Raw genomic sequence first — 14,813 nt, forward strand, 5'->3', positions numbered from 1 at the left:
GGGAGGCAAGGCATGGGCTTTTTACCCCTTCCAACAACTTCAGATTGACTTTGCAGAGTTACCAAGAAGAAATGGCTATAGATATTTGCTAGTGATTGTTGATCAACTTACAGGTTGGCCTGAAGCATACCCGTGTCGAAACAACACTGCACAGACAGTGGCAAAGATTTTACTAAAGGAAATTATTCCACGTTTTATGTTGCCAGAGACTATTGATTCAGATCAAGGCCCTCATTTTGTTTCTAAAGTGGTACAACATGTGGTAGACTTTTTGGGAATACAGTGGAAGCTCCATACTGCATGGAGACCCCAATCTTCTGGTCAGATCGAGAGACTTAACAGGTCACTTAAGACCACCATAGTGAAAATCTGTAAAGAAACCAAGTTAAAATGGCCACAAGCTGTACCTTTGGCACTAACAAGACTTCGGTCTACTCCAAGGGGGGAGACTAAATTGACACCTTATGAGGTTCTGTATGGCAGACCACCGGAGTTGGGGTTAGGTAAAAGACAGGACAGACATTTTGTGGTGGGAGAAGCACAAGTGCAAGAATATGTAATTGCCCTGCAGTCTGTTCTCTGTGGTCTCCATAGGTACGTCAGAGAGTTCCAAAGACTACCCCTGGAAGGACCAATCCATCAATTTCAGCCTGGTGACTGGGTTCGCGTGAAAAGTTGGCAGAAAGATCCCTTAGGTGACAACTGGGGACCACCACAGCAGGTTCTTTTAATTGTCCACACCGCAATCAAAGTCAGTGGCAACCCAAAGTGGATTCATACAGACCGTGTAAAGTCTTCTGCCCAACCAGTAGAGTCAAAGGAGCCATTTGAACCCAAGGAGGTAGCGAAGGACCTCCCACCTGGTGAGGGGAGTGACAAGACCCCTGAAGCAAAATGGCTATCAGAAACAGTGCCCGGTTTAGGCTTAAAGATAAGACTACACCGCATCCAGTGACTTTTTATTTCAGAATTAGAACTTAGAACTCTATTAAGCCTTACACGATAGAAGCAGCATTTTTGCTGAACAGTAATTGTAGGCAGTAGTGATTTCATTATACAAGCACATTTGTAGGGTACTTGTATCATATTGCTTTCCCTATGCCTTCAAACACATGAAAACAGTATTTTAATACAAGTTCAAAACATTCAATTTGATAAACTGCTGAATATGTGTTACACTATAGGTGAAAGGAGATGAAATTCCTTATTACCCCCTCCCAGTCACAGCTCCAGAATTAGCAGTTGAACAAAACAAACATGAGTAAGATATTTATCCTGCATAAACACTCAAAATGGTTTGTTTTCCCATCTAGCTTGATGAAATTCAATGTAACCAGTATTCATTTAATGATACACACATTAATAATTCTAAATGCACTTGTTATACAGAACAAAGCTTTATCCAAATGTGTTGGACTCAAACAGAAACTTTCTGTTAGAGTTCCTAGTGTTCTAGAAATACAGATAATTTTATAGTTGCTTGGATATATTGTTGTAATAAACTAATCAGACTTACCATGATTGCAAGGAGGATAGATTCCAAGGAAAGTCGCAGGTCTGCAAAGTATAATCCATAAGCAAATGAATATGCCTAAAATTAATTTTCTTCATGCTTTTGAGGGAGGAATTGTTATAAAAATATAGATTATTGATTAATAGAAAGAATGGATTTTAGTTTCCTGCCTGCTTTAAGAAGAGATGCTCAGTTCTCAGTTTTGTTCATTGTTTAAAAGCGACCTTGTATAGTAAGCACAAAGCAGTCAGTAAGAAGAACACAGTATAATTCAGGGAGTAAGGGAGTATTCCTTATCTTTACTGTGAAGCACAGTGGAACTGAGTAGAACTCCCTCCCACCTTTGGAATGTCCATGTATTGCCAACTGCTTGAAACTCAGAGTGTATAACTGCCTGTAAGAATCATGAATGCTTCAGACCTCACAGACTGACACGAGTCTACTGTGGGCTCTCCGTTTGCAAACGTATAGTTAATAAAAGGCCTTGGTTGGCAATTCTGAGTCTCCGTTGTTTGATATTGGACCTCAACCAGCAGGAATGAACCTTAATTCTGGTGTAACACTTCCATAAGCACATCAACGTTGGATACACACCTGAACCAAGACCCAGACAACAGGGCACTTAAAACAAAAAGGTAATTACAGTGGCTGAGTAGATCTTGTACAGTGGTTATACTGACTGGGCAGCCACTGTCCTTCATATTTTACAAAATACTTTTTCCTATACAAAGATTACATTTCTGTGTATGAAAAAGTAATATATGAAGTGGTCTCAATAGTGAGAACAGTAAACAAGTGAATGGTGATCCAAATGTTTTTCATTCTCACGTTATGAAGCTAGCTGCCAGATGATGTATCACCTTCCCTATGCATGCAGCGTAGACTGAAAAAACAGCACCCAAGCCACCATTCAATACGTGCATGTGTTCTTTCCAACATGAATCTACAGGTCTCAAAAAGTAATGTGTGACAAAGTCCTCAAACACCTTATAACATGCCTCAAACATGGTCTCTTGTTCTACCAGCATGCTTTCACACCATCACTTTGCCAAAACATAAGGATAGGTAAATTGCTTTTAGGGAGGTTCACAATTATGATTTCCTATTTATTTAATCTAAAAATATTTAAAATACATAAAAACAGCCAGGGAAAGATATTGGAGAAATATAAAATAAATACAAATAAAAAAGGGGGGGAGGTGAAGAGACCTTAAATGTGCTACTCACCATCTCTCAGCCTACCCTACCCTCAGGATGAAAACAACGGAGAACCATGACCACCCCCAGGAAGAAGGGCACACTTAACATGTAGAGGAAAAAATCATCTACAACCATAGTGTGAAATCAAATACTTATTGGGACACAGTATGAAGAAATATTTATATAAACATGACTCTCAAATATGTTTATGAATTACACAATCTGTAAATATATTTATAGTGCAATCCGATGTTTGTTTACTCAGAAGCAAGTCCCAATGTATTCAATGGGGCTTACTCAAACTGGGAAGTGTGCAGAGAACTACAGCCTCAAGTGATAAGGAACTTGTTCTTTCAACTTGTTCTTTTAAGTTCAGACATTATCCCAGTCTGAGTCTGTGTTGGAATTGCTTTTTAATATGTTTTTAAGCCTTTTCTTTTTTAAAAAAAGATTTTTTTAAAGCTTTTAAAAAATATTTTCAAAGATGTTTTAATATATTTTAAAGTCTGTTTTTGATGATGTTTTAAAGTGCTTTTAGTGCTTTTGTTTGCCACCCTGGGCTCCTACTGGGAGGAAGGGTGGGATATAAATCAAATAATAAATAAATAAACTTCATTCACCCAACCCAAAATTCAGAATCATGCCTCTTTAGGCTGTTTTCCAACTGTTTATTCTTGCTTTATGGTTATTGGATTTTAAAGGGGTTTATTTCTTATTGTGAGTTGCCTTGGTTTCCAATCACGAGCCCTACCTCACAGGGTTGTGGGAAAGACTCCATACACACACTGCAGATGTATAAATACATACAGCCCATATAATAGTTTCTTGTCAAACCAGTTGGTCATTGCAGAAATATCAGTATTAGTTTAAAAAAAATCAGTATTAGTTTCCTATAGAATAAAAACTGTAATACCTAAGTAAGCCCTTCCTAATTGCTTTAAAATAGCACTGGAGGGGGACAGAAATGTTTAGAACATAAACACAATTCTTTTTTACATTCACTCAAAAGTCCCATTAATTTACAGCACATTCATAACCATGTCTACTCAAAAGTTGCTTTTACCCCCACAAAAGCAAGTATTGGGAAGGTTTTCAAAACACTGCCCAGGATCTGACTCCTGCACACAAGAGGGGGAAAAACTGAAATGTATACTTACCCAATTTATTAGATTTTCAGATAAACAGGGGGGGGGAACCACCATTTTCTGGCATTGCAATGAGGTTTTCTAGACACTGCCTCAGGTCAACCAAACACAACCCTGGCTTGACTTATTGGCTGCAATCCTGAACGGGCGGGGTTAGCGCTACGAAGTGCTATACAGGACAGATTTGTTAAAAAAAAAAAGATTAAAAGTCGGGGGGGCTGACGTTTTGATGTATATCTTGAGAACCGGACCACCTAGAAACTTAATTTTTTTAAAATTAAAGCTGAGAATCCAGGCCACCTAATGGGCTAAGCGGGCACCGGGTGGCATGAAAGGAATCCGGGTAAAACCCGGCTAACTGGGCAATATGGCAACCCTACCAGCCAGGGATGACGGGGTTGCCCTCCAACAACTCCTGGAGGGTACCATGCACGCCTTGCTGGCGAACATCCTCCTCAACGGCAGCATCCTCTTGCAGTGGGGCTGGCCTCCCTTGCTAGCCAAGGAGCGGCTCCGGCGCCCCTCAAGCGTTGCGCCCTCCTACCATGCTTACCTTGCTTACCGTGTTACACCGGCCCTGCTACCACATTTGAAACAGAGCTTCTCCTCCATTTTAGGATACACAGACCCAATCTGAGATGTCCTGTGCCCTTCTGATTTTATTAGAGGGTTTACTCTCTGTGGTGCCACATCCCTTCTGCAATTATTATTTGGTCTTGTTTTAAAATCTCTTTGTGCTTTTCCCATCCAACCAGTTCGGTTTGAGGTAAAATGATCTGCCAGCTCTGCTGCCTCCTGCACAGACTTAGGAGAACGATCTTTAACCAGCAATCTAATTTCTGGTGGCAATTGATGGTATAACTGATCTAATATCATGAGGCTTTTCACCTCTTCCACAGACTGAGCTTTAGCACTCGCCATCCATTTCTCAAATATGTCCATCAGTTTTGCCCCCAACTCCACAAAAGACCTCCCTGTCTGTATCTGGCAATTTCTGAAAAGTTTTCTAAAATAATCAGGCCCCAGTCTAAATCTTTTGAACACTGCTTCTTTAAACTCAGCATATGTCACTGGCCTGTCTGAGGGGAAATATTGATACCTTTCAGCCAATTCCCCTTTAATTAAGTTTGATAAATACTGCATATATTTATCTTCAGGTAGCCCCCACATCTGAGCTGCCTTTTCAAATGTTGTGAGGTAAACTTGTGGATCTTGACCAGCTCATACACAGCAAAATCTTTAGGAGTAACTTTTATTTTTGCTTCATCTCTCTCTTTTCTTGTCTCCTCAGAATGAAATTTCTCTTTCTAATTTGAACCTTTCCACTTCTATCTCAGTCTCCATTCTCAATCTTTCAGCCTCCATCACACATTGCTTTTCCTTCTCCTCAGCCTCCATTTTAAATCTTTCAGCCTCCATTCTCACTTTCACCATCTCAATCTCTCTATCCTTATCTTTTTCCTCACGTTCCCATCTTAACTTCGCTCTTAAATACTCCACATAGACAGGATTACTTGAGCACCCTTCTGGGGTCTCTTCTCTTACAGGTTCTTTGGATTGGACTGATGTATAAGTTATTAATGCTACCCGCAATTCATCCACCCCTTTACCCTCATGAGGTAAATGAAAAGCTATACACTTCTCCACCAGCTCCTCTTTCTTCATTTTCATGAACTCAGCCATGATTCTAAGATCTCACACACTTTACCACACACTCACAAGTAATCTTTATTAGTTATTCCCTTCACAGTCACACCACTTTTGTAGGGTCTCTCTTTTGTTCGTATCCCACCGCTACAGCCACCACCTGTCAGGATCCCTCCTGCTGCCACCACCTGTCAGGTCCCACCCTGAGTCACTACCAGTCAGGATCCTGGTTTGTATTATTTCTTTCACTGGCTCTAGCACAAATCTCGCAAAATCCTACTGCTAGGCAGCAGCACCAGCCTGTTTCACAATATTGCCTTGGGACTTTGCCATAGTCTCCTTCTGGCTTATTGTTACTTTGTGTCTGGGTGTACTAGCGGGCCACAACCCCCCTGTATCTTTGTACCAGTAAAGCATACAGCCCTGGGTTGCTCTGGATACTTGATGATACACTATCTCTTCACCTCTGCCACCATATGATACTGTTTCTCCACCTTGGTAAATACCCCACCCACCCTTCTGGTCTGTGAAAGCCCCAGCCAAGGATCAGGCTTTTGGTAAACCAATAAAATATTTATTTATAAATACCAGGAAATAAGATTACTTTAGGTATATTTAACAAGCGTATGGTTTCATATATTGTGTTACTCTTTATGTTTCTAGTCATATATAATCTGCCTCAATACCAGCCTAATACAATCCAACCCACAACCAACAGAACTCCAATAATCAACCAACCAACCCTCTCAACTGTCATCCTCTCATTTATACCTTCAGCCACTCAAACACTCAGCCAATCATCATACAGCATTCTCCAGCATTCTAGCCCATGTACTCCTCCCTCTCACTCAGTCCACTTACCATATATACTTTAATAAACCTGCACTCACCATATTTACAGTAATATCTATATACAGGGACATCACATCTTCCTATTCAGAAAAACTTCCATTGTTATCTTGAAAAGTGACCTGCACTGAGTCCCTGAAGGTTTCAGTTGGATTTGTCCCATTACCCTCCTCCACCAGTGTTAACTTGATTTCATATATGTCAGAGAATGCCCTGCTCAATCATTGTGAACAGTAGATAACCATCGGATGGAAGAGGAAGCGGATTCACACTCACTAACCTCTCCCAACTTCTAGGTGTTGATCCAAAACATTCATGTGTGTATTCAGGCCTTCAGATCAACACATGAAGATCAGTAATAGAAAGAGTGGATGAAACCCAACTACATTGATCATCCACAGCTCCCAAGTAACTGAACAGGGCTTAGCAAGTTTCACTTGAGAGCAGTTTCAGACTATCATTTATCATGCCAAATTCTGTGAAGTTTTTTTTAAAAAAAAATGTATGGCACTACTCACTACACATATAAATGTTGAGAAGATCACATTTCAATAATCTCTGGCAGTACATTTAAAAGTAACATCCCACTGAAACGCAACCAGCTTTTCATTGCTGTGTTACCTGAAATAATGGAAAAAAACATCATCTGGGATGAATATCTGTGTACATGCTGGAACACCATGCATAAACAAAGGACAAGTCCCTGCACCAAGGAGGTTACAATGTAAATTCTACACAGGGCACAGGGTAAGGGGAGGCAGGGTAAACAGCAAAAGCGTAAGTAATTGTTTCACATATGTATATGTATGTTGAATTATGAGAATTGGTGTGTCGTGCTTAATGCTAGTCCGTGAAAAACAAGAAGCACAAGACAAGTTCCTTCCCTCCCAAAAGCAAATAATGTGAGGCATAACTTCTGGGCTAGTGGAAACATACTGTTCCTCCTTCACTGGTCCTAAAGTTGCTTCCATCTGCAGTAGAAAATAGTGGGGTAGGTCTGGTGCAGAGTGGCTTAGAGAGGTAGTCTTCCAGCTTTTTCAGTCCCAGGAGCCGCCTTTAGCCCAAACATGCATTTGGGGCCCACTTTCTTTTGGCCATATATTTGCATGGTGGTAATGCTGCAGATGCACTTTAAATCAGGCCATGGCCCACTAGTGGGTCTCCTAATTTACCAGTGGAAGACCAGTGGCTTAGAGGGAGCACATACACCCATTTGTGTTTCCTTGTTTGTTAAACTGCCCATGCAGACCAGTCCTAAGGAACTTGTGAATGGTTAACATGGGGCAGAAAGCAGAAGAGAGCCATTTAAAAACAGATTGTATTTTGTAGCCGATGTAGGTTTTACATAAGAATTACTGACATGGGAAAAGCAAAAACTGGTTTAAGTATCACTTTTGAAACTAGCCTGAGGTAGATTCACACAAGAGGACATTAACTTCTCTCATTTGTAAATGGAAAACATAGATGGGTTGTAAACTGCCCAGACAGCTTCAGCTATGGGGCGGTATACAAGTGCAACAAATAAATAAATAAATAAATAATGTTTTTTCAATCTGGATTATCAACATTCAGCTATCCACCCAAAACTGTCCTCAGAGATATGGCTTGAACTCAGGTGTGAAAAGTGGTCAGAGGTGTGTGAAAAATGCCAAAGGTCCGACTAGACTCTAGTAACTAGAGCATCTATTGTCTTCAGACCATCATGACTCTAGCCAAAATGTGGACAGAGTAAAATGGACAATGGCAGCGAAAGGTGTTTTTCTTTCATTTTTTGTTCCTCGATATCCATTTCGAACTATGACGTCTTCACAGAGGAAAGAAAGGGTTAACTGGCTTTTGTAAATGGCGGCCGGTAGTCATGGTGGTGGGGGAGAGAAACACGCCTACCCCTCAATATCAGCGTTTCTACATGAAGGCCGAGTGTTGACATTGGCAAAGGAATGGTTGCTAATTGGAGGGCGAGCGAGAAAAACACCGAGGGCGAGTCGGAAATCATAAACGCAAATGTGAAAATGGACCCGTCGGAAATGGAAAGTGCAAAGAGCTGTGTCTGGCAGGGAGATGCTTTCCTGTATGTACTTAGGGGATCGATTCATCTTCCCCAGCGGAGAGGAGAAATCCCTGGGAACAAAGCCCATCTCTCACTCCGAGGAATCTTCCAACGGAAACAACGTGACATCACCGCGCACAGGACAATTCATCCCAATGCCAGACAGTCCCGGGGCTCACCCACAAAGAAAGCGTCCTCGCTGTATTGATTGATCGGTTTCTGAAGGGCAGCCAGGGCTCGATAGGTGTCCTGTTCGTGATTCCCCCGCTCCCTCTGCCCGACTTGAGAGACCCAAATCGGGAAATCTGAAGCATGATGTCACTCTGCCCAAACATTTTTTTTTCTATTATGACGCGTCTCTTCTTATCCTCTCAACCCCCGCTGTCCTTCCTCCCCACCGCCTCTCCTTCGTTCATCTCCCCGCCGGCTAACAGCTCTTTGATCACCCACATCCTCCCTCGTCCATCTCCTTTGCTTCCCGCTCCTGTGCGCATCTCAGCCCAAATGCTGCCCTCACCCAGCCGTTCCTCTCCTCTGCGCAGCTCAGCCAAATCGCCTCTCCGTGCTCCTCTCTCCTACAACCCATATTTGTCCCCAGCCACCCACATCTCCCACAGATCTACCCAATCCTTGGAATACTTCGGGGGGGGGGAAGCTCCCAGATCGTCCGATTTGCTTCCTCCCTCACCCTTAACGCATCCCCTCAAACTCTCCGGCGCCCCAGCACCCCCGTCGGCGAATCCTCTTGGCTAACTCCCCCTCCTCTGCTCCTTGGCTTTTGCAATACGTCATCCTTTTGCTCAGCCACCCTCCCGTCCCCCTCCCCTCCGTCTCTCAGCCCCTCCTCCTCCCACAGCATCGCTAGGATGCTTTTTGGGCAAAGTGAATGGAACTCCCCACGAAACTCAGGGCAAAGGGCTAGGTGAGGGCAGCGGCTTCACGGAGGCTTCACTCCCTCGCCGGGCATGCGCACAGGCTTGGCACATGCTCATTCTGGCTACACGAGGGGCTCTGGGCATGTGCAGAAGCAAAATGGGTACATTCTGAAGCAGGGCAATTTCAGCGATAACACCTGCAGCATGTGCCAGGAGCTGCAGCAGTAGCAACAGCAGCGGCATCAGCCTGTGCGCGGTGCATCTTTCTCTCTTCGGAGCGGTAAGCGGCAGCAGCAAGCAGTTCCGTCTCTGTGCGCCCCTCCTGCTTTGCACTGGGTTTCAGTGGGTGCATGGTGACCTTACAGAGTGTGCATTACCTCACAGGTAAATATCAGCTGATCCGCTGTGACAGCAGCAACAGCAAGAGCAGCTGGAGCAGGAGAAGCCAGCAACCCACAGAGCTTTCCTGGAGGTAGCAATTCATTCATTCCTTCACTCATCTGGTCCTCATCTCTCTCCCCTTTATCCCTTTACTCCATTCGCCAGTCAAAGGCTTTGCTAAGGATGCTGAAGTCTCCATTATGGATGGCTCTTTGCGCTGCAAAGAGTGTGTCATTGGAAGGGGGGATGAGATGAATATTTCTAATCAAAATCAGCAGCAAGTGTTGCAATACACTGCAGTGTCAGTTTAAATGGCTTGGGGGGATAACTTGAGGAGTGGGCAAGGGGGGTGAGTCAGCCTGTTGCCAATTTGGAGATTGAGAGCTCTGTCTTCTGGAGTGTGTGTGTGTGTGTGTGTTTGTATGAGAGAGAGAGAAAAAGAGAGAGAGAGAGAGAGAGAGAGAGAGAGAGAGAGAGAGGCAGAGAACTAGCTGCATTAGATGTCTTGTTGTTGATTCCTCTTTCTGATGTTGTATGAGAGAGCTAAGCCAGAGTTTGTCCTCTGCCACAGAAAAATAGTGAGGTCAAATCCCTATAGGGATAAATGAAAAAGGGGAGATTGGAGTGTTGATAACTTGGGGTGAGAAGGTCTAGCGAGGAATGCTCCCTTTTTGGCAGCATCAGGGAACCTTGTTTGCATCAGACATCTCATCACCAAGCTTGCCAAGGTATGCACTGATGTGTGGAGAGGGGGTCTGTGTGTGTCATGAGGAGCTAAGGCAATTTAGATGTACAGGCCTATGATGACATCATCTCTTTGACTTTTGCTACACTTCAGGCTTTGGAAGGCTGGTTCTTTTATTATTATTCTTAGTATTATTTGTGAGCCTAACAGGAACAGTTCACTGTATTCCAGAGTGACGTTTTATACCTACAGTGTGTACCATTTTATGATTTTGATATAATTATAACGCACTCTAGCTCAGACTTATATAAGCCCAGTGTGTGCAGTCAGGAGCTTGTGAATTTTAACATTATGGATTGTATTATTTTTGCCTGTCGTTCCTGTGTTAGTATTTACTAGCTCGGTTACCCCATTTTAATATTGTTTAAATATTACTCTACATTGTTAACATGGTGGGAAGTCCCAGGTTCACTTACATAAAATTAGCTGTGTAAAAATGACTTTTCTTTGCCAGTGCCTTGTCCCTGTTTACATCCTTTGCTCAGTTACCTGCCCATTCATAAACTTCAGCCTTTTATAGTGGATATTCAAGCTCCTGCAGGATTTTTCAGAAATAGTACATCTCCCTCCTCCCCAATCACTAGTTCAATATGCTTCAAAAACTATTCTCTCAATGTTTAAAGGTACCGTTATCTGATGTACTTCATAAATATGGACTGGAGCAGAGCCAGTTAACAAGCAATGTATGACATTTCATGTACTGTTTAAAGAGCCTCTGAAAAATAAATGTCACAGATAGCTCCAGAACCCCATCAGTAGCCAAGAAAGTTTTGACAGATTTGTGAAAATAATACTGTGGGTTCATTTGTTCTTGATTGGAAATCCAGCTTCCAAGCTCAGAGCCAAACAAGCATCTGTACTTTTTTATCATTACAGCATCTTTCTAGTAAGTAAAAGTGTACAAAAGTATGTTACAATCATTTTTTAAAAAAATATATACAACTCTAAGGACATGTGCGGTGCAATTCTATGTATGTTTACTCAGAAGTAAATCCCACAGTATTTAGCAGAGCATATTGCTTGGTAAGTGTGTTTAGAATTGCAGCACTGCGATTTTAACTCCTTCAGTTCTCAGCAATCCAAAATTAGGTTTTGTAAATTTAAACCAAAATCTGGCTGTATCACATTACTATAGTACTGGACAAACCCAGCAGAGGGATCAGTTGCACTTGTGAATCCTAGTCTGCTGATTTTTAGTTTAGTAGAGGTAGAAGTAGATATATGTAAGAATAATTTTGGCAGAAAAGATGGTTTAATCTGTTGCAGGGGGAAAAAAAGAATCTGATGTGCCTCAAAAGGCATAATCCTAAACATGTCTACTCAGAAGTAAATTCCACTGAGTTCAGTGAGACTAATACCCCAGGTAAGTGTATTTTGGATAGCAGCCTAAGCACACTTAACAGGAAATAAACCCCATTAAACTCAATGGGACTTCCTTCTTTTTTTACTCCCTATAGGTGGAATCCAGTCAGTTTATTTATTGTTGTATGAGGTTTCAAATATAAGATCCTCCTTCATCAGATGCCTACAAAAGTGTATGCTGTACAAATTAGTAATACTCAGTGGTGACTTCAAATAATAATGGTTTGCAAACTTTTTTGCTTCAGGAATCCATTGATGGGATTAGTTCAGGTCCTTATTGCCATGGATATTTGTGACATTCCCACAATAACTTGTGCCATATTGATTTAAGTATATTAATATTAGAACCTAGAAAGCCTACCTTACAAATTTTCTGTAGTAGATCAAACTGGTCCCAGAATATAATTTGAAAGTTACTTGATAACCCAGTGACAGAGAATCTTAAATTCCCAATTTAGTTTATGTTTATGTACTACATTTAAAAATGGGAATTTAGGGAGTGAGTATCTGAGCATCTGGGTCCTTGCTTGCTCACTCCTCTTGGTTTCTATCTCTTGAGACAGCTGAAGTCCCTGGTAAGTGCTACAAGGACTGGGACCTCCTGCTTTACCCTGGCTCCAGAGAGAGGCTGCAGTTAATCTTGCAGCCTCTTGCATCAGCTCCTGACTGGGTCAAGGGGCATAAAAGCACAGCTGCCCTTGGGCAGCAGGTCTATCACCAGCAGGGTCACCCCTTGGGGAGACCCAAGGGTGAGCACGCTACTCCCTTATATTTCTCTTTTTAAAAAAAAAATCTAGAAGAGATTGGTGTGGGGAGGGCATATGGTATATGTGTAATTCCTGTGCAGGATGAGAGCCTGTGTAGTGAACTGAATGATAAGAGAAAGTCTCCAGATGCCTTCAGAGTGAGAGTCTGCAACTGGCAGAAGGCTGGCCCTCCTTAGGTGTGACACGGGGGGAGTAGATGTGCCCTGTATGAAAGATATTGAGTGGGTCTGACTGCTCCCAATTCTCTCAGAGGCCTACTGGAATAACAGGATCAGGTAGGTTTTGTTAGTGGGCTCTTGTTGGGTCCATATCAGGTGTTTAGGAAGAGTCTTAGTAAGGAGGAACTTGGGTGATGCCACCCCAATTTCAGTGATCACGGGTAGAGGGAAGTATAGTCATGGGGAGGTGGTGAGCTACCACAGAAGACGAGGGCAAGGCTATCTACACCTTGTTCCTCACTTCCACTACTCTCATGGATGGGTTCCTCATTGCTCATCTGCTGCGACCACTGACCTGTGTGTGTTGTTGTTTAATGCCAGATTGGTACACAATAAAACCACATGAACCCATGATTTAATCATGGGTGGAGGGGCCGATTTGGTGTGCATTACCAAGACCTGGGTGGGTGAGCTGGGAGGAGTTGATCTGATCCATTTTTGCCCACCTGGATACTTAGTGCAACACAAGCCCAGACTGAAGAGACGGGGGAGGGGAGGATTTGCTGTGGTCTACAGAACTTCCATCTCTATAGCCAGGAAACCACTCTGTCTTGGAGATGGCTGTGAGGGCCTGCGCCTGGTGTCGGGCCAAGGAGACAGTAAACTTGGGTTGCTGCTGGTGTACCGTCCACACTGATGCCCGGCAGCTTCTCTGCCTGAGCTGGCGGAGGCCATCTCAGCTGTGGTATTGGAGGAGCCCAGAACAATAGTGCTGGGTGATTTCAATGTCCATGCTGAGGCTGCCTCTAGTGTTCTGGCTCTGGACTTCATGGCCTCCATGACGGCCTTGGGGCTGTGTCAAGGTGTCACTGGCCTGACGCATAGGGCAGGGCACGCCTTCAACTTGGTTTTTGCTCCAAATGGAGGAGAGGTCTGGAGATAGGGGGGTGGATGTCACCCCATTGTCATGGACAGACCACTTCCTGGTGAAGTTTAGACTTGTGCCTTCGATCCTCCCCTGCAGGGGTGGTGGATAGTTTAAGATGCTCTGCCTCCGGACACTAGTGGAATCTACAGGATTCCTGAATGCCCTGGTGTCCGGTTCAGAGCAGAAATCATGAGTCGGAGACGAGGGTGCAAGGAACTCTTGCTTTATTAACGTAATGGATACATCAAAGGCTGAGCGCCTCATAGAAAAGACCCTATGCTAACTCACTGCAAGTCCCTAACTACCCTCTAGACATGCTATGCAACGTGTGATGAAAGTTGACTCAATGCCCCATTCACAGCACGGCAGTCTTAAATAGGAGAGGTCTTGGAGCATAACCTCTCACTCCTTCGCACACACGCCCTCTTCCCTGTCTGCTTCTCCCTACGTCGTGAGCGCGGTGAAGTGGGGTGAGTCTCCACGGGCTCATCTGACAGAACAGGGTCCTTATCTGCAGGCGGGGAAGCAGAGGGCTGGGAAGCGTCGGGCGTCTCTGGGATACTTCTTGGCACAGGAGGAGTTACTGCTCTTTCGGAATCCTCCCCTAACTGCTCCGTGGGGGTGCTTGATGGCTGAGCACTGTTCCATTGAGGGGCAGGGCCATCCGTGGGAACTGGTGGGGTAGCTAGCTCGCTCTCTTCCTCAAGGTCTGGGCTACACTCAACAACAGCTGGATCGTCCATGCCCGCTGATGGCTGAGGCGCCTGCAACTCATACCTTCCCCCTCCTTGATCCTCAAGCCCTGGGGGAGTTCCCAGTAGATAGAGCAGGTGACCCTGTTGAAGCCCTTGTCATGCTATGGAACAGCGAGGCTCTTGACACAGTTGCCCTTGAGCGCCCTCTCCAGCATTGTGGAGCCCAGTTTGCACTTTGGTACACCAGTGAGCTAAGAACAATGAAACAGGCTGGATGATAGCTAGAGTGGAAGTGACAAAAGACGTGCTGTGAGGCTGACAGGGCATGAGTAAAACATGATAACCACGCCTACTGTGTGGCGGTGAGGGGGCCAAGAAGGCCCACTTCTCTGCCATTATCACATCCTCAAGTAGCCATCCAGTGGAGCTTTTCCGTATTGTCAGGGGTCTGTTGACATCAACTCCCGGAAATGGAGTTTTAGATCCTTCGGAGGCCCA

General features: G+C 43.9%; 1 protein-coding gene across 13 annotated transcripts in view; it reads left to right on the forward strand.

Annotated features, from left to right (window-relative positions):
- Window positions 1-9,449: 9,449 nt before the first annotated feature.
- The window catches only part of DTNA (dystrobrevin alpha), a 309,414-nt gene continuing 304,050 nt past the window's right edge, over window positions 9,450-14,813 (forward strand). For 2 of the 13 annotated variants that reach the window (XM_061598258.1, XM_061598135.1), the window contains exon 1: window positions 9,711-9,751. The gene's annotated coding sequence lies outside the window, so the exon portion shown is untranslated. Of the gene's footprint in view, window positions 9,560-9,663; window positions 9,752-14,813 lie in introns of those variants that run through there. The other 11 variants (XM_061598126.1, XM_061598116.1, XM_061598267.1 and 8 more) reach the window with 7 other exon arrangements.

This window comes from Rhineura floridana, chromosome 1 (assembly GCF_030035675.1).
Source record: "Rhineura floridana isolate rRhiFlo1 chromosome 1, rRhiFlo1.hap2, whole genome shotgun sequence".
Classification (NCBI taxonomy): Eukaryota; Metazoa; Chordata; class Lepidosauria; order Squamata; family Rhineuridae; genus Rhineura; species Rhineura floridana.